Raw genomic sequence first — 23201 nt, forward strand, 5'->3', positions numbered from 1 at the left:
CCTCAAATTTCCCACTGTTCTAGCGAGGCGCGAGAAACTGTGCCTCAACCACAACGCCGCGCGACCTGGCGCAGGCGCGTGTCGCGTCCCAGTCGCGTCGCGTCGCAATTTGCGCGGTCGCATTTCAACCTGCTATGTTACAAAAACGCACGCTGGGCTGCGTTGCGCCACACGCGTCTCAATTTGCGCCTAGCCTGGCTAGGCGCAAATTGAGAGGCGTATAGCACGTGTGACGTGACACGACACTACGCACGTGCCGCAAGAGTTCCGCGGGTCTAGCGCATATTGCGACGCGTACACCATACTTCGCACGCGCGGACTGGCGACGCCCCGCGCTGACTAAACCGAAGCGCTCGCAACCTGTTATCTTTCTCAAACGAGTTTACTGAAACTATTCACCGAAAATATTTTATTTTTGCCTGACTTGTAGTGTTATATGTCAGCTTCGTGGCGAAGTGCCCATCATCTCGCTAGAGGCCATTCTTATTGTGATGTATACATTTTAGTAAGACACTATCTGCCTCCGATCTCGAGAAAATGGAACCTATGCAGCGCGCTCACTTCCGATCTCACGCCCGCGAGAATAAAATACTCGCAACATCTCTCATATCTCCTAAACCACTCGAGACATCGAAACGAAAGTTTGGCGAATGATAGCACACAGGGAGGAGAGTATTTTGCCAATTCGTAAACACACGGAACTTTCTTATTCATAGGGATGTAACAGTACTTATGCTTCCCGTTTTACTTTTTTGACTCCCATGACTAATTTTTTAAGAATTATCGACAGCTATCCTTGTACGATAATAAACATGAAAGTTTTTCTATTATGTTACTGCAAACGGACACTATGACGTTTCTCGTAAGCTATTATGCTCTGTGATTGCCAATTACTTGTTTAATGAGGCACTCCGTTCCAGAATTCTGTCGCAATAGCTGCTGTGAGGTGAGTTTGGCAAATTACACTGTGATAAAGGAAGTACAATTAAACCTGTCTTCAAGAGAAATGTGGCAGTTACTCATAAATGGTCGTTTCTTCGAATGAGAAAAGGTTAACCACTAACACGAAAATAGATTGCCAATTCTGTTGGATTTTTGGTGGAATCCCCGTAACCCATCGTATTTTTAACATAGAGCGACTGGATTGGAAACCTATGAAAGGATTTTATTCCTTCTCTTGATCTGAACAGTATTAAAATAATGACGAGCGTTCATTCAGGCGGAATGATAGGCATATGTCATATACTGGTTACTCACCTATCGGCTTGCCAAACTGGCAACGTGTGATCGCGAAAAAAAATTATTATTGAGAAAAATAAACAATTGATCAGTCGCACAACACAATGGTCAGTATATTGTCAGCAGCGGAGGATAATGCGCGCAACAAGAATGCAGAAGCTGGCATGTGTGCCTTTGAGCTGCAGTTCGAAAAACATTGTCATGAAAGTAGATCTGCCTTTGTCAGCAATACATTTCAACAAATTAAATATATCTAATCAAGACACCCTTTTACGATATTCCGACTTCCGTGATAATACCGACCATTTTCTTCATTGGTGTAGCCTGTTGTATAATTAGTTTATTAACGCTGATAATGTGCATGCAACAACTGAAATGCCTTTTCTCATCATGGCAAACAAATTAAAACATTGTTATTTGTGACTGCTTTTCGACTGTTTCTAGCTTGTAATGAAAATGTGATGTTCGTATGCGTGTAGTACAGTGTTTTCGCATTAAATTATTACATCGATATCCAAGTGGCCGAGCGGTTCTACGGGCTACAGTCTGGAATCACGTGACAGCTACGTTTCGCAGGTTCGAATCCTGCCTCGGGCATGCAAGTGTGTGATACATTAGGTTAGTTAGGTTTAAGTAGTTCTAAGTTCTAGGGGACTGATGACCTCAGAAGTCAAGTCGCATTGTGCTCAGAGCCATATCCAAGTAATCACAGTGAGACTTCTATACTTTAGATCTTGGACTCTTTTTACCAGGAAATTAACCCTTTCCAAATTTTTGTAACAGATCGTACAGATACGCCAATGGCAGCGAGAAGATAACCTTGTTTTACTTTCATGCCTTGCTTCTTAATCACATTATTTTATAATACTCCTTGCTTCCTTATTCACTACCCTCTGTCCCTTCTTGCGATCTGAAAACATCGCGAAGGCATATGATACAGTTCCAGCGGCCAATGGCTCACAAGTTACTGAAGTATGCATTTTTCTTGACAGATAAAAAATAAAACCGAATAATACAGATACAAATAACAGAAAAGTATAATGTACTAACGAAGAAAGCTGAGGTCTTTAATTGGTGGAAAACGAAACACTACCCAAAGGCAGACAAAATGGTTCAAATGGCTCTGAGTACTATGGGACTTAACTTCTGAGGTCATCAGTCTCCTAGAACTAAGAACTACTTAAACCTAACTAACTTAAAGACATCACACATATCCATGCCCGAGGCAGGATTCGAACGTGCGACCGCAGCGGTCGCGCGTTTCCAGACTGTATCGCCTAGAACCGCTCGGCCACTCCGGCCGTCCAAAGGCAATAAAATTTTGTGTACAGTAAGGCAATATTTATCGCATGGGCAATACTACCACTGTTCATATGCGCCGTGCCGATGTGAGCATATGGCCGGACTACTTTTCCGCTCCCCGCCTCAAATTTCCCACGGTGCTAGCGAGGAACGCACGACGTGCGGCGCGAGAAACTGTGCCTCAACCACAACGCCGCGCGACCTGACGCAGGCGCGTGTCGCGTCCCAGTCGCTCCGCGTCGCAATTTGCGCGGTCCCATTTGAAGCTGTGATGTTACAAAAAACTCTATATAAGCGAGCGAGCGCCGCGCAGCGGCTCATTCGCGCTGCTGCTGCTGCACAGGCAACTGCATTGAACGCTGCCAAGATGTCATACAGAAGATACCGTCGCCGTTCTAAACAGTCAGTGTACAAAACTATCGAAAACATCGAATTTGCTACAACAGCTGGCGACAAGACGAATGATATACCAGTCAAGTCTGTCGCTGCTCAAGCCTTGCTGGACGGACCTTCTGTTTTTTGTGGATGCCGACTTAATTTTAGTTTAGATATTAATGATTTGTTTGGTCATGGTAACGGATGGTTTACTGTAGCCATACGGACAATTCCTTCAAGGTGCGTCTTTCTTCTCCTTCATAGTGTACATATGAACACTACATCATCCTTAATGGTTAAATCCTCCGCCACCAAGACTTCGCAAAATATCAGAGGGTAACTTGATGGAGCCTTTTCCTTCCAGGAACACATAGAAAACACATCACAAAAGCTGAGAGACTGCAGTAACATAATACAGAGACTGAGTGGTTCCCCATGATGTCCAAGAGCTAGAACGCTACCATGTTCTTCCTTAGGACTCATAGACTCTACTGCAGAATACTGTGCTCCAGTGTGGCTTCATAGCTCACATCGTTGAAAAATCGATCTCTAAATACAAAACGAGGACAATAATAGGCTGCACAAGATCCATCCCTCTTCACTGGTTACCAACTTTAAACCACATTGCGCCATTACATCTTCGAAAACAGAATGATGTCCTCAAGGAATATGGAAAATTACTTAAAATTCCTCAATTCCCAGCCCACTTGACATGCCTGCACTTAAAAGAGGCCGATTAAAATCCAGACAGCCACCTGCTATTTTGGCAAAATTGCTACAAGCTGTGGATTATAATATGTGCACGAAGTGATCATAAACGTAGAAAAATATTGCCAATGAGGAATATCAGACCCCCATAAGATCTGTCACAATACCAGGTGGCATGGAATTACCACGACGTACTTGGAAAACAATTAACAGGATTCGTACAGGCCATTGAATCTGCCCAGAAAGCCTCCACCGCAGGGGAAAGGCTTCATCTTCCCAACGCGAGAGTGGCAATGAAAATCAGACCATGAAACGCATTGTAAAAAGCCGTAGTAGGCGAGCGTATCACGGAAATCTACATTTCCGGAAGTGACAGAAGCAGCCCTTGAATTGACTGAAAATTTAGATACTAATTTGTGTATTTAGTCATTCAGTTCGATTTATTTTATAAAATTTTGCAATTCATGTTTGTTTTGGCATACGCTAAGTAATGCCACTAGGTCAAAACAATACTTTTTATTTAATAAGAGCTCCAAACGTTCGAAGAGTACCTTACGATTAGACCTTCTCAGTCCTGTATGCTACTACCTTGACACCTTTGCAAGAACGCGCTCAACACATCCAAGTCTTCCGTTCACTTTCTCTACCACTGAACCTGCGTCTTCGACCCCTTCCTTAAGCATTCAAACAATGACTGCACTTGATAAATCATTTAAAATGATAACATTAAAGTTTTTGTCACGCTTCTTCGAGACATCCGATGCTACTTTCGTTTCTGTATAAATACGCCATCCGTTGTCGCCATCAGTGGCTACGGCCACATTTTTTTGGTTAGTCATCAATGTGTTACAGTGTCCAATAACATTTCAGTATACACAAAGACAGACCCTCACCGTGCACTTACTATATGTAAGATCTCGAGTGAGAATAAAGCAAACGAACACATTAATGGTTTGTCGAGAGGCCCTGGTGAATTCTTTTTGACAAAACTTTATTTTCCTCAATGAATGGTGCAAAAATGAAGGTTAAAATATGATTTAGGATCGTGCAGCAAACTGTCATTAGTGTAGTTGATCTGTGATCCTGCATATGTGTTCTTTCATACGATTTATAAGAAGTGATCTGCACTCTTTTACAATCGTCTGGACAACATGTTTCTAGATATTTTCGATAGACGAGCCAAGAAAGGACTGATTCCGCAGGTTACTCAATTTAGAATATATAAAGGATTCCGACATATTTTATTGTTGCGTTCGCTTAGAGTGGTCTTAATTCTTGTTCATCATCACAGGTTGCCTCTTTCAATATCACTAATTTGTGGTTTTGTTGAAATGTCAGACATTGGTATGATAACATACATAAACAAATTTTTAATTTTTAAATTATACACTTCGACTGAAAATAATTTCAGCTAACTACAGAAACTGATATGTTTCTGTTACTGTAAAGTCTACTCCACAGCATGTAAACTAATGATAGCTTTTGATCAGACAGTTCATGAGTGAGACCTGGAGCAACTCCCGCTATACAGTACCTCGTAGAAACTATATTTAGCAACATGCAATAAAGTAGTCACGAAGAAAAGGGAGAAGAAACGGCTGTAAAATTTGACTGCAATCACGAGTTCTTATAAAGTATTTATTCGGGCTCTCTGGAATGCTTTTCAGGTCGCACTGAACTGGTACAGACAATAGAAAACAGTTAAACTGCAGATTTGATTGATTCGTTTCAGAGTATAACAGAAAGGTTAAAAATTTTAAACTTGTTAACAGTTGAGTAAAGGTGGCTAACATCTTGTGAGAAACTTCTTAGAAACTTGTAGGTACTAGTTCTCGCGTGGAATCAACGATCAGACGAGTGTAGCGGCCGTAAACATTTAAAGTGACAGCTTGCAGAGAGGTCTATAACCTATCATGTTTCCTCCACCTCATCATGAATATATCTGGAAGAAATCGTTGTACGTACGGCAGCACAATACCCACTGAGAGATGAAAGACATTAGAAAAATTTTCTAAATATAGGTGTGGATTTATATGTACAAAGGTGAAGCCGGGGTTATGGCCTCTATTTGTATTTGGGAATAAAGGCTGTGGTGACCACTGCCAGTGCCTCTTGCGGCCGTTTTCCGTGGTTTCTCTAAATGAACCTTGACTAAGACGGCGTTCGTTTCTTCAGTAGAGAAACTAGTGATTCTTGAACCTTTCTTATCCGACTGAATTGGTGTCTCGCCTTTAAAACCCACGTTTAGGGGAATATGAGTTCTGATGTCCGGCCGGCCGGGGTGGCCGTGCGGTTCTAGGAGCTACAGCTGGAACTGCGGGACCGCTAAGGTCGCACACATCCATTCCCGAGGCAGGATTCGAACCTGCGCCGTAGTGGTCTCTCGGTTCGAGACTGTAGCGCCTAGAACAGCACGGCCACTCCGGCCGGCTCAGTGTTCTTCGCGTCCTGTATTTTACAAAGGAAATGGCAAGACGTCGTGCATGCACTGAAAGAGAAATCATGGAGATTATTATAAGGAGCGACGGTGAGGATGTACTACTTGATCTTGGCGAAAGATTCAGCTCTTCCATAGAGTCGGAAAGCTGTAGCCATAAATCGTCCAAGGCGGCAGGGGTATCAATGCAGTCTCGTGTTTCAATAAAAGATGTTAGTTGTTCGGAATCTGAAGACTCAGGAAGTGATAGTGAAAGGCCTAAGAAGAGATCACGTGTTAGCGATAAATTTGACTGGAAAGAAAATGAATTTCGGACAGTTAATCAAGCATTTGATGATATCCTATCGAGACGTGTGTCAAATAGGGAATGAGGGAAGTGTTCTGTCAGTTTTCATTTTATTCTTTACAGAAGAACTGATGAAATATATAGCTGACGAAACTAATCGGTTTTTTTTCATTCACGAAGGAAGGAGAATAATCCAAAATAAGTGCATTCTCGAATATCAAACTGGAAAGATACTAGATTTCAAGAAATGTATTGTTTCATAGCTGGTTTTCTTCTGATGAATCGAGTGAATAAAATGAAAATTAGCGAATATTAAGCGAGAGATGTTCTTCTAAATATTCCTAAGTGATGTCAATAGGCTGCTTTTTGTTACTTGTGAGAATGTTACGTATCAGTGACAACTCTGACAATACTGGAGGAGACAGTTTCTTTAAAATTAGGAACAGTGTCGATGAAGTTCGTACAGCCTTCAGATGTGCGTTTAATGCACAGCAGAAACTCTGTGTTGATTAAAGTTTGTTATTATTCAAAGGACGCTTATCTTTCAGACAGATCGTTCGAACGAAACGGAGTAGATTCGTAATAAAAACATTTGTTTTATGTGATTGTAAGGTTCGCTATGTCCTAAATTTCATTGTTTATAAAGGGGTATCAACAGAAACTGAGTTCCACAATTTGGGGAAAAGTGGTAACGTAGTGGCTACACTAATAAAGCCCAATTGGGAACGAGGACGTACCCTCTACCTCGATAATTGGTACTCAGGCCCAGACTTATTTGCATGGCTTCACAGTTATGGGACGATCGCATGTCGTACTGTCCGTAAGAACAGACGCAACATGCCCAAACTACAGAAGAAACTGGAACGAGGAGATATTCAATTTATGTGCACTAATACAATGCTTGCTATAAAGTAGTATGACAAAAGGGAAGTGTGGATGTTGACCACATTTAACACCACGGAAATGGTTGACACGGCAAAGACTGGAGAGGAAATAAAGAAACCACAAAGCGTTGTAGATTTTAAATTGAATACGGGAGTAGTTGAGCGTTCTGATATGCTGGTTAGCTCTGTCTGATGTATACCAAAAACAATGAAGTAGTATAAGAAGATCTTTTGTCACGTTCTAGATTTGGGTCTTTTAAACGTTCATGTCTACACAGGTCACTAACAGGTCGTAAAATGTCGATAGCAGAGTTTCTTCTGTCGCTGGTAAGGGAACGTACGGAAACGCATGCATCAGAGCGCAGAAAAACTGGCAGAGGAAGGTGTTCTGATGATAATCCTCTAAGGTCTGTGGGAAGGCATTTTCCACACATTATAACAACGCTAATGCCTAGATTCATTTTTTGCTGGAAGTAAAGTGTGCGTTGAGAAAGCAGGTACGAATGTAAAACTTGCAAGATACCATTGTCTGTCCTACCCTGTTTTGAAAATTACCACACGAAAACGAATTACTAATTTCAGCACAGAACGAATACAACAGTTGTATCAGAAAAACTTCGTAAACGAAAAAAATTATAAAACAGCAAAAAAAAGGAAAGAATATATTTTTAACTTCGCCAGTGCCGGTCCAAGGCCCGGATAAAAAAGAAGGATGGAAAATATACTCACAAAGTGTAAAAGTAACGCTTAAATTTACGGCTCATGACTTTGAATCTTCTCTATAAGTGAATTTAATGTGCTAACAAAAAGACCGAGATTTCACACCTTTAAAATGTTGGAAAATCTTTTGGGTACTTACGTACAACAATTGAAAGTACAGCACCAGAAAAAATATCTGTGGTAGACAATCAGTCATTCGCAGCGATTCCAAAAAATAAAACAACACTGCTTACCATCTGCAAAGGACGGCTGCATCTGTGCCTGGATGGAATACTTTACACAGTGTAAAGTGACGGCGGATGACTAAGCACTCAGGTTTGTTGTATTCTGAGAAACAAATATGTGGAACTTCCAAACACGTCACAAAACCGAAGTGAAGTATAATTGTTCCCACCACTGCTCACAGTAAATTCCGATGTTATAGTGCGATATGGATGATGAACTGTATGTCGCTTAGAGTCTTCAAAAAAGCTAATTCCATATTCTGAAACCATAGTGGCAAATAGTAACGTGCAGTTACAAGGAAAACAAGACTTCTGGACCGGTGGGTGCGAGGTTATCAACATAAAGTCAAATAGGGGCGATGCTGGAGTAAGTCTAATACCGAATACAAACAGAGGAGTGAGAGTTACCTACTGTGAACAGCATAGTGAACACATTTTCGTAGCGAACATACAAACGTATCAAACTCCCATCACAATACTACTAGTTTATTTGCCTACTAGCTGCGCAGATGAATAAATCGAAAGAATGCATGATGTACTAAGAAATTTACTCATTAAATTAAGGGACACCAAACATTAATTATAAATGAGCCCTAGAATTCAATAGTACTAGAAGGAAGAGACGCTAAAGTAGTAGGAGAACATGGACTGCGGGGAACGAATTCGTAGGAAAAACGGCCTTGTAAACTTTGCGCAGGGCCCGATGTTACCATTACTAACATTGGTTTAAACATCATAAAAGACGAGTCTATAAATGAAAGAGACATTGAGATACCAGAGATTTTAGACTCCAAAACATTTCCAAAAGCAGACGTGAGTGATGACCACCATTCTTTGGTTATCATTTACAGACGTAAACTGAAAAAAAACAACGGAAAGTTATTAATTTAAGTAGCCGGAACAACATAAATTAGAGGACCATCGAATATTAACATTTTCAAGCGAGGCATTAGGCAATGATTGAAATAGAGGAAAGGTGGTGATATAGTGAAAGCAGAAGGAGATCAAACTGGCAAAAAGACGATGCCCAGGGGAAGCCATTGGCTAACAAAATGTTATAGAACTAAACTGACGAAAGAAAAAAATATGAAACGGCAAATGAATGAGGGAAGGGGGTTTTCATACACCTATAAATGAGATTCACAGAAAGCGCAAAACGATGATGCAGAAATAGCTAAAGGATATATATAAATCCATGGAAGCTTACCTGACTACAGGAAAGATAAATGACTCGTACAGTAAAATTAAGGAAACCTTTCTAAATAAGAGAAACAATCATGCGAATATAAGTTTCTCAAATGGTTAACAAGTACTAATCGCAGGTGGAAAGGCTGAAAGATGTAAAGAGTATATAGAAGTGCTGTACAACTGAACGAATGTGAAAACAAAATTGTGGGAAAAGAAGAGGAAGTAGACGAAGACGATGTAGGAGATGTGATACTGCGAGAAGAATTTGTCAGAGCAACCAAGGACGAAAATCAAAACAAGGTACTTGGAGTAGAAGATATTCCCTGAGAATTATTTTAGACTTTTGCGAGAGCATATCACGCTAAAATAATTAAGTTTAGTATGAAAGATACATGAGTCATCCTGAATACCCTCAGACCCCCCCCCAAAAAAAAAGAATACCAATTCCATAGTAGGCAACAAATAGTTTATTTATTAAGTAATGGAAGCGAAATACTGACAAGTATTATTTACAGAATAATTGAAAGACTAACTGTGGAAAAAGTTATTCAGGTTCTGGAGGAACGTGGGGACTTGAGAGATTATACTGACTCTACAACTTGTCTAAGATGTTCTGTAAGAAAGGCACAAACCTACGTATATAGCTTTTATTCATTTAGACCAAACTTTCGACAACGCTGACTCGAATATTCTCCTTGAAATGTTGATGGCAGCAGAAGTAAAACATAGGGTGTGACAGGTATTCACAACCTGTACAGAAACCAGACTCCAGTTATAAGAGTCCACTGACAGTAAAGTAAACGAGTAGTAGCGAAGCTTGTGATATAGTGTAATAGCCTGTCCCTCATTTCATGCATTCTGTACACTGAGCAGTAATGGAAACTAAAGAAATATTTCGAAATGGGACTAGTTTGCCGATGACATTGTAGTTCATCCACAGTCACCATGCAAACTGGATGAACAGTTCTTTCACTGACGCGTTTGTGTCCATGTAGGGCATTAGCCAATCTACACGAAAACAATGTTAATCAGGGTAAGGTCCTATCCCTTAGAGCTATTCTGGATATTAAAGCATTAACTGAAAAACTTACGTTAATATAATGCAAAATTTGCGTTCGTCAAATCATTGGGGATTGCTGGGTTACCTACACTACAAAGCAAAGGATGGCTTGGTTTAGTTACTGCGATCTAAAGTGCGAGGAGGAACTACAAAAAATTTACTCTAGCTGCAAACCTTACCTTAAACACGATGGAATCATTTGAAAAAGCAATACAGATATATGACATCACTTCCAGGTTTTTAAACCACGCTATAATTCGTTCTAATCAAACTTAGAAGTCCGCACGCAAAACACATACTGCACGTGCTGTCGGTTGACTATATAACCTTCTCCTCAAGATTACTTCAAACGTACTGTGATAAACTGATACAATTCCCCATCTTCCTAGCTTTAAGTAATAAAATTAACGTACATATGGCACTTCCGTAAGTATCTACTATTTAGGGCAGGCAGTGCTGAACTTCTTTGCTGGACAAACGGGTGGCGCATGTACTAATGTGAATTACGCGCTAAATAGCACCGCTGCAAAAACAAATTAAGAGTGTTTACCTGCAATAGTGTTGCCAGTAGGCTGATTAAAATAAAACTGTAGGGTACTAAAATCAAATATGTGAAACCTACTTCAACATTAAGCTATTAACGCTATCTTGCGTAAAAATCTTTCAAGGTACAACGCGTAAGGCGAGCTGTCCAAAAAAAATGGTTCAAATGGCACGGAGCTTTAAGACATTCCATTTGGCTCTGAGCACTATGGGACTCAACATCTGTGGTCATCAGACCCCTAGAACTTAGAACTACTTAAACCTAACTAACCTAAGGACATCACACACATCCATGCCCGAGACAGGATTCGAACCTGCGACCGTAGCAGTACCGCGGTTCCGGAATGAGCGCCTGAACCGCTAGACTACCGCGGCCGGCTAGGCGAGCTGTCACTCAGAAGTAAAACCATTACTAAAACATTTATAAAGATTGGTTGGGCGTGCTTCCTAAGTTGTGTTTATAGTGCTTACTACGTTTTACCTCAAATAAGGCGTTACTCAGATGAACATTTAAAAAACAGATAACATCCCCATGGATATGAGGAATACAAATTTTGCAGTATATTAAAATAACTTTTCCAGTAGATACCTGAATATCTAGTATGTATCTACAGAACAGAACGATACTCAGTTGAATACTATTTTATTTCTCCTGTAGATTTTGATGATGCTCCAGAAATACCAAACGCATCAATAAAAGCATTGTTTCCCCTGCAAGAGAAACTGTTTATCTTTCGTTATACTACCCTGAGTCGCTCTATGAGATACTCCATGGAGTGGGAAGAATTGCACAAAATAAGTGTGGCAGGTGGTGTTTCCTGAAGGCATTTCTCTGCAGTGTACCCTTTTACGGAAGTGAAACGCGGATGGCAAATAGTTCAGCAAGACGACAAAAGAAGCTTCAGAAGTGTGGTAGTTCAGAAGAATGATGGACATTAGTTGGGCAGGTACTGAAACAAATTCGAAAGGTACTGAATACAACTGGGTAGAAAACGAATTTATAGTGCTACATGACTAAAGGAAGCCATCGGTTAATAGTACAAATCCCGGGGTATCAAGTAGTCGTCAGCTTTGCTATACAGGGTGTTACAAAAAGATACGGCCAAACTTTCAGGAAACATTCCTCACACACAAAGAAAGAAAATATGTTATGTGGACATGTGTCCGGCAACGCTTACTTTCCATGTTAGAGCTCATTTTATTACTTGTCTTCAAATCACATTAATCATGGAATGGAAACACACAGCAACAGAACGAACCAGCGTGACTTCAAACACTTTGTTACAGGAAATGTTCATAATGTCCTCCGTTAGCGAGGATACATGCATCCACCCTCTGTTTCATGGAATCCCTGATGCGGTGCTGCAGCCCTGGAGAATGGCGTATTGTATCATAGCCGTCCACAATACGAGCACGAAGAGTCTCTGCATTTGGTACCGGGGTTGAGTAGACAAGAGCTTTCAAATGCCCCCATAAACGAAAGTCAAGAGGGTTGGGGTCAGGAGAGCGTGTAGGCCATGGAATTGGTCCGCCTCTACCAATCCATCGGTCACCGAATCTGTTGTTGAGAAGCGTACGAACACTTCGACTGAAATGTGCTCGAGCTCCATCGTGCATGAACCACATGTTGTGTCGTACTTGTAAAGGCACATGTTGTAGCAGCACAGGCAGAGTATCCCGTATGAAATCATGATAACGTGCTGCATTGAGCGTAGGTGGAAGAACATGGGCCCAATCAAGACATCACCAACAATGCCTGCCCAAACGTTCACAGAAAATCTGTGTTGATGACGTGATTGCACAACTGCGTGCGGATTCTCGCCGCCCACACATGTTGGTTGTGAAAATTTACAATTTGATGACGTTGGAATGAAGCCTCATCCGTAAAGAGAACATTTGCACTGCAATGAGGATTAACACGTTGTTGGATGCACCATTCGCAGAAGCGTACCCGTGGAGGCCAATTAGCTGCTGATAGTGCCTGCACACGCTGTAAATGGTACGGAAGCAACTGGTTCTCCGGTAGTACTCTCCATACAGTGACGTGGTCAACGTTACCTTGTACAGCAGCAACTTCTCTGACGCTGACATTAGGGGTATCGTCAACTTCACGAAGAACTGCCTCGTCCATTGCAGGTGTCCTCGTCATTTTAGGTCTTCCCCAGTCGCGATTTATAGGCTGGAATGTTCCGTGCTCCCTAAGACGCCGATCAATTGCTTCGAACGTCTTCCTGTCGGGACATCTTTGTTCTGGAAATCTGTCCCGATACAAACGTACCACGCCACGGCTATTGCCGCGTGCTAGTCCATACATCAAATGGGCGTCTGCCAACTCCGCATTTGTAAACATTTCACTGACTGCAAAACTACGGTCGTGATGAACACTAACCTGTTGATGCTACGTACTGATGTGCTTGATGCTAGTACTGTAGAGCAATGAGTCGCATGTCAACACAAGCACCGAAGTCAACATTACCTTCCTTCAATTGGGCCAACTGGCGGTGAATCGAGGAAGTGCAGCACATACTGACGAAACTAAAATGAGCTCTAACATGGAAATTAAGCTTTTCCAGACACATGTCAACATAACATCTTTTCTTTATTTGTGTGTGAGGTATTTTTCCTGAAAGTTTGGCCGTACCTTATTGTAACACCCTGTATAGGCAAGTGCAGGGGGAAAAATTGTAGAGGGACACTGAGATATTACTACAGTATCTAGGTTCAAATGAATGTAGGTTCTGGTATTTAGGGAGAGATGATAAGACTCACTCAGAATTTCCACACGTGAAGAGCTACATTAAAACAGTCTTCGGTTTGATGATCACAACAACAAAAGTAACTCACAGCATTATGTGTCATTTGTTTTGACTGGGTAGAAACCAATGATTCTATCTGTCGTTGCGCCAGTCAATAAAGCGTCTGCTCTTGCCATGTGAATAATACCATGTCTTGTTTTGTTTATTGGGCCCTTATTTTGTTTCTTTTTTTTAATTTCTACAGTTTTTGTCATTTGTTTCTGCCATTCTTCATAATCGCCAATTCTAGTACATAAAACCCTGCGAGGGGTTATCGGGAAAGTAAGGTCCGAGAGGTTACGAATTGGAAATGACACTGAAAATCTGAGAAAGCGTTGCACAGATGTGTTGAACAGTGACTCTAGTGCACCTGTCCATTGCGTCACGCAGCTGTTTTCATTTCTGAGCACGTAAAGGTGCCTACAACAGTAGTGTCTCTCGCCACGAATGTATCCCTGCTGAGGAGTTTCGCCTGATTTTATGCAATTCCACATAACGTACCTATCATGCATTTTTTTCATGACAATTCTCGACCGTACACAGCAGGTTTGTTTGTTTGTTTGTGTGTGGTAAGTTCTTATGGAACCAAACTGCTGAGGTTATCGGTCCCTAGGCTTACACAGTACTGAATATAACTTAAACTAACTTACGCTAAGGACAACGTACACACCCATGCCCGAGGGAGGTTCGAACCTCCGACGGGGGAAGCCGCGCGAACCGTGGCATGTTGCCCATTGACCGCGCAGCTGCCCCGTGCGAATACACAGCAGGTGCGTTGTGGGAAGTGTTTGATCACCCACCATACAGTCTGGACTTGGCTCCCTTTGATGTTTGTCTCTTGTCTCATGAACTGCTAACTGTGAAGATAACATTTTGTCACAGACAACGAACAGCAGACTAGGGTAGAGAAGGAAACCACAGGCGGCTGCCTTCTATGACGAGGGTATTGGAAAGTTGGTACAATGATATGACAAACGTCTAAGTCAGAACGGCAACTATATAGAGAAGTAGCTGGAAGGTATAGAAAACTGTTGCAAATGAAACGCTTTTGATTTTCAATGAGTTTATCATTTCGCTACCGATCGTACGTTAGTTTCCGAATAGCTCTCGTACAATAACCAGAATTAGTCTCCCAATTGCTGTATAGTGGTAACACAGATGTCATATGCACAGTAACGAATCTCTTGTGTCGTAGTCGCAAGACAACAGACATTCTTGTCTCGGACTGGAGTACAATTTTTGAGGATTTTACAATTAGCAAAATAATCAATACATTGTCGAATATTAAAACGTAATTTAGTACAATGAATAAAATAAAAAAATTGAATACAGCAGGTATTGTCCATTGATTGAATCTACTCGTACAGGTAGGATCGAGAAACACAGACAATATTCGCACTTAGGAATACATGACTGCAATAGACTCTCTGAGAGGTAGAGAAACAATGACTGTAATTACTGCTGAAATAGTATGAAGCAAAAACGTTCAACGTTACTCTGATGGTTTCGGACGGCAGTGATCCGTTTAGAGACGGCAAACGGTGGATATGTTGTTGCTGTTCGTCAGTAAGTAGACTACACTGACTGCACCGTGACGCTTGACTCAAGGTGGATGTTGGTCAGACATTTTATCCACCAAGAGAAAGTGTGCCGAAAACTAAGAGCAGCTGAAATGACCGATCTCTGTATCAGATGACTTTATACACTCCAAAGAGACCACGTATGCTCGACAACGGTTTTGTTTCAACCTATGTACCCGTAGCTACACGCGCGCTATATATCCTGATATCTTTGCAATAATAAGGTTTCGATATGTTTCAGTTGTGTAAATGGACTGTCAAGTAGCTTAGGTCTTCTGATCATTAACTGGTGCTTTCTGACTGAAATGTGACGTATTTGAGGTATGGTTTTGTTTCTCGTCAATCAGGAAAGTGAAACCCTTGATTGTAGGCTGTCTTAAGTTATTCGTTTGGAGCTTCCTATTTAATCGCTACTGTTGCCCTGGGCCAGAACTACAATCGTCATTTGCGAAGAATCGTTACGTTAGGACTTCTACATTACCGATGGGTTTGCGATTACAACCGTGCATTTTCTTGTAGGGTAAGGTGTCCTAAAACTGATACAGGCAGAACTTCCCCAAAAAAATGATACAGCCAGTCCATTAATAACAAAACCTTACCTGTCACAAATGTTCCTACTCTTAACTACGCTGCCATTGTTTAGGAATAGTTAGTCATAACCTTTATTTCCTTTAGGGAATAATTTTGCGAAACAGGACTGAAAACAACTGTGCACACGGTTGTAGAACATTTACCACACTTCACTGAGTATTGTCTATGTACCCAGTAAATACACCCATAGAAAACTTTGAGCTATCTGCTGAATTATTCATTATTGTCACATTTTTGATAGGACGATAATTATGAAGCAGTGAATATAGTCCTTAAATATGATACGCTCCATTCCAAAGTATGATACGGTTGGTTCCCAAAAGTGATACACTATCGCCTATGCCTCAGCCACCAGGCAAACAGGTGTGTATCGCGGGTTGCCGCCCTTCCCATACGCCAGAAATGAAACCACTACACCGCTGGAGACCACACATTCAGCTGTAAACTCATGGCTGAAAAAGAAAAACCTTCAAATAAAAAATGAGTAGGGCATAAGCAGGAGTGCCTGAAAGCTATCCCCCTGACCAAAACTGTGGCAAATACACAAAAAAGAAACAAAACTGGGGAGACTGATGCTGATCCCGAAATGTGTGAAGAGTGACAACAGAATGGATGATATCAGTAGCTTTGGAGAATCCACAATAGATCCTATCGTGACTACATATCCAGCAATACTAGAAAATGACCTAGAAGTTCCGTCTTTAAAGTTTGTGCACAAGTGCAAAACAGTTTTTCAATTAAATGAGTAAGGTATTTCTCTTACTAAAAGAATGATTTTATAGAAGAAATTTCCAATTCCTCATGGTGCTACAAGGGTGAGAAATATCACACGAGTGATATGATTTGTGTTTAACACTAGATCCGCTGGTATTTTTACATGCCTATAACCGCATCTGGGCCACTAATGACACGTATATCTTCCCCTTTTATTATGCTGTGTCAGTGGGATATTTTGCTACTGATGAATCTGTTGTTTAAAATGCTGGAAATTTTATTATGAAATCAACAAAGACAAAGTAGCTTTTCACAAATTATCACTTATTATTTTAAAAAACTTATCTTTGCTGGGTGCCTTTACTGGCAACCATCACATAATGGGCACAAATAACGGTCTTTTGATGTAAATTGGTTGCAGACAGTTTTCTGGCACATATGAAACTTTACAAGTAATTTGTTTCCTTCACAGTTAGACTTTACAAGGCAACGTTTTCGCTTTTCTTGTCTCTCAGGCATGTATCGGAGGTACTAGTCTTCCTGGTTGATGCGTGCGCCTCAGAAAGCGCCTCTCCCGCTTGCAGTATGAAGTCTCCACATTCCAATTTTTCTCACTTAAAGCATTGTGCAATACCCAAGCATTTATCCCAGCCAAATTAAGCAAGTTGTAAAATATGTGAACAGGCCAATGCCTCGATGGTGCTTTGACAGAGTATTTCGGAGCCATTTATCGACAACGTCCATTTCGTATCTATAGCCGTTACAAAGTCTATCTGTATCTGATTTTTTCAAACCATCTTCAGTTTTAACATAAGGATGCATAGTACTGAGCATCACTACATTTTTTGCTCCTTCTCTGGTAAAGTGTCAGTGTGGTATCATTCTTCTTTAAAACTTCTGTGATGTATAACACTTCTTTTGCCTTCTTGATACAGACTGAAATTTCCACGCGAGATAGAGTTATGATGCCAACTAGATTGGTAGCATTTGCTTTCAAGGTTTCAGATAAACCCAAGGAGGTGAAAAAATTGTCACATGTGATATTTCTTACTATACTGAGGTGAGGTTGCATTAGTTTTTTTACAACAAAATCGGCAAGACGCACATCATTCGGCCTGGTGTCATCCTTTCCTAAATAAGGGAAAGCATTCACAATATATATGGAGTCTTTATCTACTGGTTTCCAATACTTTTGACAATATTTGTCCGGTTCTGATACCATGAACTTTGTGAATGTGCAACGGTATTTTAAGAAAAATACTATTCGTCGATTCTTATAAATATACCCGGTATGTGGTTACAGTGTGGGTTCGCAATCAGATTTCTCACACCAAAGCCAACTTCTCTTCTTTCAGTCGTTCTGATCTTGTGGATTTGTCACATCTGAGATAACGCACTGTCTTTCTGATCCGTCACGAGCCATTGTTGACTTCACGAAATTATTTCCCCACTTCATTGACCATAATGTGTGTAGCTCTAACAAGGGCAGCCCACGACATGGGGGTCATTGATTTACTTAAAACTTTGTACACATTTAGTAGGCCAACAAAACAACATAATGTGCAAGTACTAAGGTGCACTACTCTGGTAATTCCGAGAAAATTGCAACAGCAGTCTTACGCGCCTATTGTGTAACTGATGAATCTGTGCGAAGATGCTGCCTGTAAGCGGACAGTTGGCTCTGAGTCTTGCGTAGCGGACGTGTAGGGCTCTGTACGGTGTTCCACGCGCGGGCCGTTGTTTACTCGCACGAGTAGTCGTAGTGTAGTGAAGTATAGACAGATCACCTCGAACGACGATGTCGCTTTCGTTTAGAACATACGGTGTGGCACCGGGGAACACGACGGACGGGGACGTTGTTCCGTTCCAGTTGCCGACACCCACGGGCCCAGTTTCCGAACCCACGACGATGCGGTCTCCTTCGGAACCGTCGGCGTGCTCGACAGCAGCGAACACGTCTGCGCTCCAGCCGTCTGGCCGTCTGAGGAAGGTGAGCACCAGAAGATCGATTCCAGTTCGGAAACGGAGATGCGGGAGCCGCTAAATGTTTGTCGTGATCCACAGGTCGCGGAGGCGCGTACCCGCAAGCAGAAGTTCCCGAAACGCCGAAAGAAGAGGAGTCTGTCCGCAGGAAATGCTTCGCTAGATGGTGACACGTTGCACGAGGACGAGAAAAATCCCTTTGCGGCCCGAGCTGTGGAACTCACTCCTGGTTCACTGCCGCCCAAGACAAGTTGACGATTCTCAATCCACCGACCAGCCCCCTGGCGATTTTGCGGCTAAGACACCAGATGAACGTGATCCGTCGCCTAACGTATCTCACCTCCAGCTTGGTGATTGTGCGCCCGAGATGGAAATGGAAAGACCTCCTATCTTCGTTGTCCATACCAATGTCACATGTGTATCATATTCTGAATGAGCTACGTCATAATTAAATGGTTCAAATGGCTCTGAGCACTATGGGACTTAACTTCCGAGGTAATCAGCCCCTAGAACGTAGAACTACTTAAACCTACCTAACCTAAGGACATCACACACATCCATGCCCGAGGCAGGATTCGAACCTGCGACCGCAGCGGTCGCGCGGTTCCTGACTGTAGCGCCTAGAACCGCTCACCCACTCCGGCCGGCCTCATAATTAAGAAATTTGGTCCAAAATGTGATACACTGTTTTCATTTTTTATCATTTACGTATGTAACTTTAAGAAAATAGTTATAATGTCATTTTAAAGCATCTTATACTCTGTAGCTGTTTTAATTCTTTCCCAACAATTAACCTTTTTTCTTTAAGAAATGAAGACTAATTCTGTGATTTTGTATCTTATTCAGGTCGCTTTTCCCTACTGGGAGACTTTGTTCACTGTTATATATTTTTCTGTTCCCAGTTGACAGTTCATTTACATTCCCCATTGCTAAGAGATTCTTTGTAAAAATTTTCGCTGGTTTACTGTTTCGCTTGAAATAAATGTCATTTCGTTTTTGTATTTTTTACTTTTCCCTCACCAGTATTTCCAGTGTTGCCCCTCAGGCTCCACTACACTTGTTACTTCCTGGTATGGTTTTATCATGTGTCATGTTTGCCTTCTTAGTTTTTTCAGCACTTCAATCAATACTTCTCGTCAACACTGACAGTTCAACAACGAATGTAAGACAGTGACTGCTAAGTACTATAGTCCCTACACTGTCTCCGTCTGTCAAAGTGGTTAACTAAGTGTATGATCGATTTCTGAAGTTTGTTGGCTTGGTGTGCGTGTAGCGGACACCTACAAACCTCTCGCATTACCCTATCAGTTTTCTGTTAACTTCCTATAATTCGATTAAATTTCAGGAAAAATTAAGGTTGTTGAAATGGACAAATTTCCTTAACACAAGTTGGATACCGTATTCTAATGAAAATGTTTATTCAACCCTTGCGGTAAAACTGTGAGTGCAACCACAGATTAATTCGTGAAATTGATCAAGAATGCACTACATGTGGCATACCACGTTGGTTCCAAAGTTGTATGAGTTTTCAAAGTCCAAAAGCCTATTCTGAAATTTCTTAAGCCTCTAAACACGAGGCTGAAGATCAGAGTAAAACGCCTGCAGAAGGTCTAAAAGGCCCTAAACACGTCACCCGAAAAATTTTATATACCGCTGTCACGAATGACATGCCGTTCGCCAGCGCACGTCCTCATGTCCTGACCTGTCAAAGTGAACTGTCCTGGTCACATAGACGCTGCCCTTACATAGACTAGATCTATCGTTGCAAAACCTAAAAAATTTACATATTCTGTAAATGTTACTACGAAAACTATACATTTAAACAGTCTACACGACTTGCACTTCAGCACTGATGTATTAAAAGTACTAGTTTCATTGATTTTTATCGAAAAATCTCACATATCGTCTCTCGTTGGGTGCACATGTGTATTCTAACAAATAAAATCCATATTGAATTAATTGCTACCATAGGTACTACATATGAATTAAGGCTAGAATTCTACCGGGTTTTCGATGGTGACATTAGTTTTATGCTGGTGTCCTTGATTTTTGCGTTATTTATATCTTATACAGTGTAATGGTTAGCTTCAGCATTATTTACTGTTATCTGTACTAAACCTAATGACAATCAATCGTCTACAGATAATTATTCTAGCTTATTATCCGATACTAACTCTACATTCTTTGTTGTGCAATTTCATTTTCACTAAAATATGATTTTAACGCTAAGAATCAAATTCCGCCTCAAAGCTTGAAGTTTATTGACGTAATATAAATTCTGGATCTGTTTTCAGATAACACTGTTCAAACATTTTGAGCTGAGACATATTTCGTTAATATCACTTATGGCATATAGACGTTATGAATTTTCAAAGCTAATAGAAACATTCATATTTTTCATTGTCAATATTTAAAGTACAGTGGGCGGAATGAAAAGTATAAACGCCGAAAATACGATACATATCCACGCCTAACACGGCGTAGGAAAACTATTGGCATTTAAAACAGTTTCCAGTCGTCTCAGAATAGATAATTACAGGTCGTGCTTGATTTTCACCGGGGCCCTACACCAATCTTCCTGCAAAATAGTAACAATTCAGGTAACGAACGAGGTGGATAGCAGTCAAGCACCCTTCCCTCCAAAGTAGATCTGAAAGGCTGAATAATATTGAGATCTGGTGACGCTTGTACTTAGGGGAGAGGCGACAATCCATTTTCGTGCTCAAAAAACCAGCGCTGGACGTTGCAAGCTGTGTGAACAGGGGCTCTGTCGTCACGGAACACAGTATCATCACTAGGGAACAAATACTGTACCATAGGATGTATCTGTATGTAAAAAAATGTCGTGTGACTAGGGCCTCCCGTCGGGCAGACCGGTCGTCGGGTGCAAGACTTTCCGTTTGACGCCACTTCGGCGACTTGCGTGTCGATGGGGATGAAATGATGATGATTAGGACAACACAACACCAGTTACTGAGCGAAGATACTCTGCGACCCAGCCGGGAGTCGAACCCGGGCCCTAAGGATTGACATTCTATCACGCTGACCATTTCTTTTTCTTTTCTTCTTTTCATTTTTTTTTTTCGTTTTTACTTTTTTCTTCATCTTGATCGGTATTATTCGTTGCGTTTGGCCTGGGCAGACGTCACAAGACATCCGTTCAAGCTGATCGTTGATTCCTTTACTCAGTTTTTTATAACAGAGGGTGAGCAGCCCTCTGGCCGAACACGCTGAGCTACCGTGCCGGCTAAATAATCTCATTTTGGTCGTTTCGTTCCCTGTATTTGTTTGGATCGGACGTTCCATGACATCCGTTCAAGTTCATCATCGTTGATCCATCTACTCAGTTCTTTTATTACAGAAGGTAGCTAACCCTCTGACCAAACACGCTGAGCTACCGTGCCGTCTATATTTTTCCAAATAAGGTCACTGACAAACAGAATAAACCGTCGTAATCATATCCCCTAATAGAATGTGTGGTTTTGGAAGCCGTCAACAGATCTTCGGATTTAGGTAGCACTGATAAACTATCATTAATGATAAGCTGTTTGATTCTGCAGTTTGTTAGTCGCGATAGATATCTGCATCACTGCAATGCGACTTAAAATGGATTCAGAAACTTCTCCATTGATATTCTGGGAACTCACTGGCCACCGATTCCAGTAATATATTTAGCGTATCGTATACCAACTAAATAAAGCGGGAACGAGTATTGTATCCATAGAAAGAATACGGTTAATTTTTGTTTCTTCTCGTCTTAGTGATTCGTCTGGCAGGATCACAATAATATTGTGAGATGGTAAGTGTAAAAACAAAAAAACAAAAAAAAAATGGTAAGGCGATCGTTGGCGATAAGAGGGAAATCTCGATTCGAGTGCCGGTAAGGCATGAATTTCCATTCACATTTCATTAGACAGCTGATTGTTCTTCATATTCGCAACTTTGAATACATTTCCTGCAAGACAAATAATAGAGATTGCGCTTTATACTTTTAAAGTACTTTAAGTCTGGAAAAGATACCAACAGGCCATTTTCTGACATTTTTATATCTCGTCTCCTCTCATCCCACCCCATCTTTACGATTAGCAGCAGTATCTTTCTACCACAGCATATATAAATTGGTCCAGGTATTTCTGTGTTATGGGTTTACACCAGCCTTTTTGTTCCCCACTCTCACCCATAGAGATGTATTACTAGCACAGTAACTTTTTCATACAAAAAGCGGTAAGTGTGTCGAATTTCGCAGAAAATTCTTGAGGCACTACAGAGATTCGTTGATATGTCAATGTTTAGCGACCCCGAAAAAGTGGGTTCGATAAATCGAAGGAGTTGTCACAGATGCTTTCTGCAGCACGTAATGTTCACGCAGTGCTCCTGCAGAGAATGTAGAGAGCCATATGTAAGGAAGAAATGTTAAATAATCGCCGTAGCTGTTAATACATCTATCCCACTGAGACAAGACACTCAACGCCTATATAGAAAAATGTTTTCGGTTGCCTGCAGAAGCATGAACGCAACCAGATAGGCACCTTCTCTCCCGAATCCAATTGACGGCCAGGAATGACTTTCTTT

The sequence above is a fragment of the Schistocerca gregaria genome, chromosome X (genome assembly GCF_023897955.1).
Source record: "Schistocerca gregaria isolate iqSchGreg1 chromosome X, iqSchGreg1.2, whole genome shotgun sequence".
In the NCBI taxonomy this organism is placed as follows: Eukaryota; Metazoa; Arthropoda; class Insecta; order Orthoptera; family Acrididae; genus Schistocerca; species Schistocerca gregaria.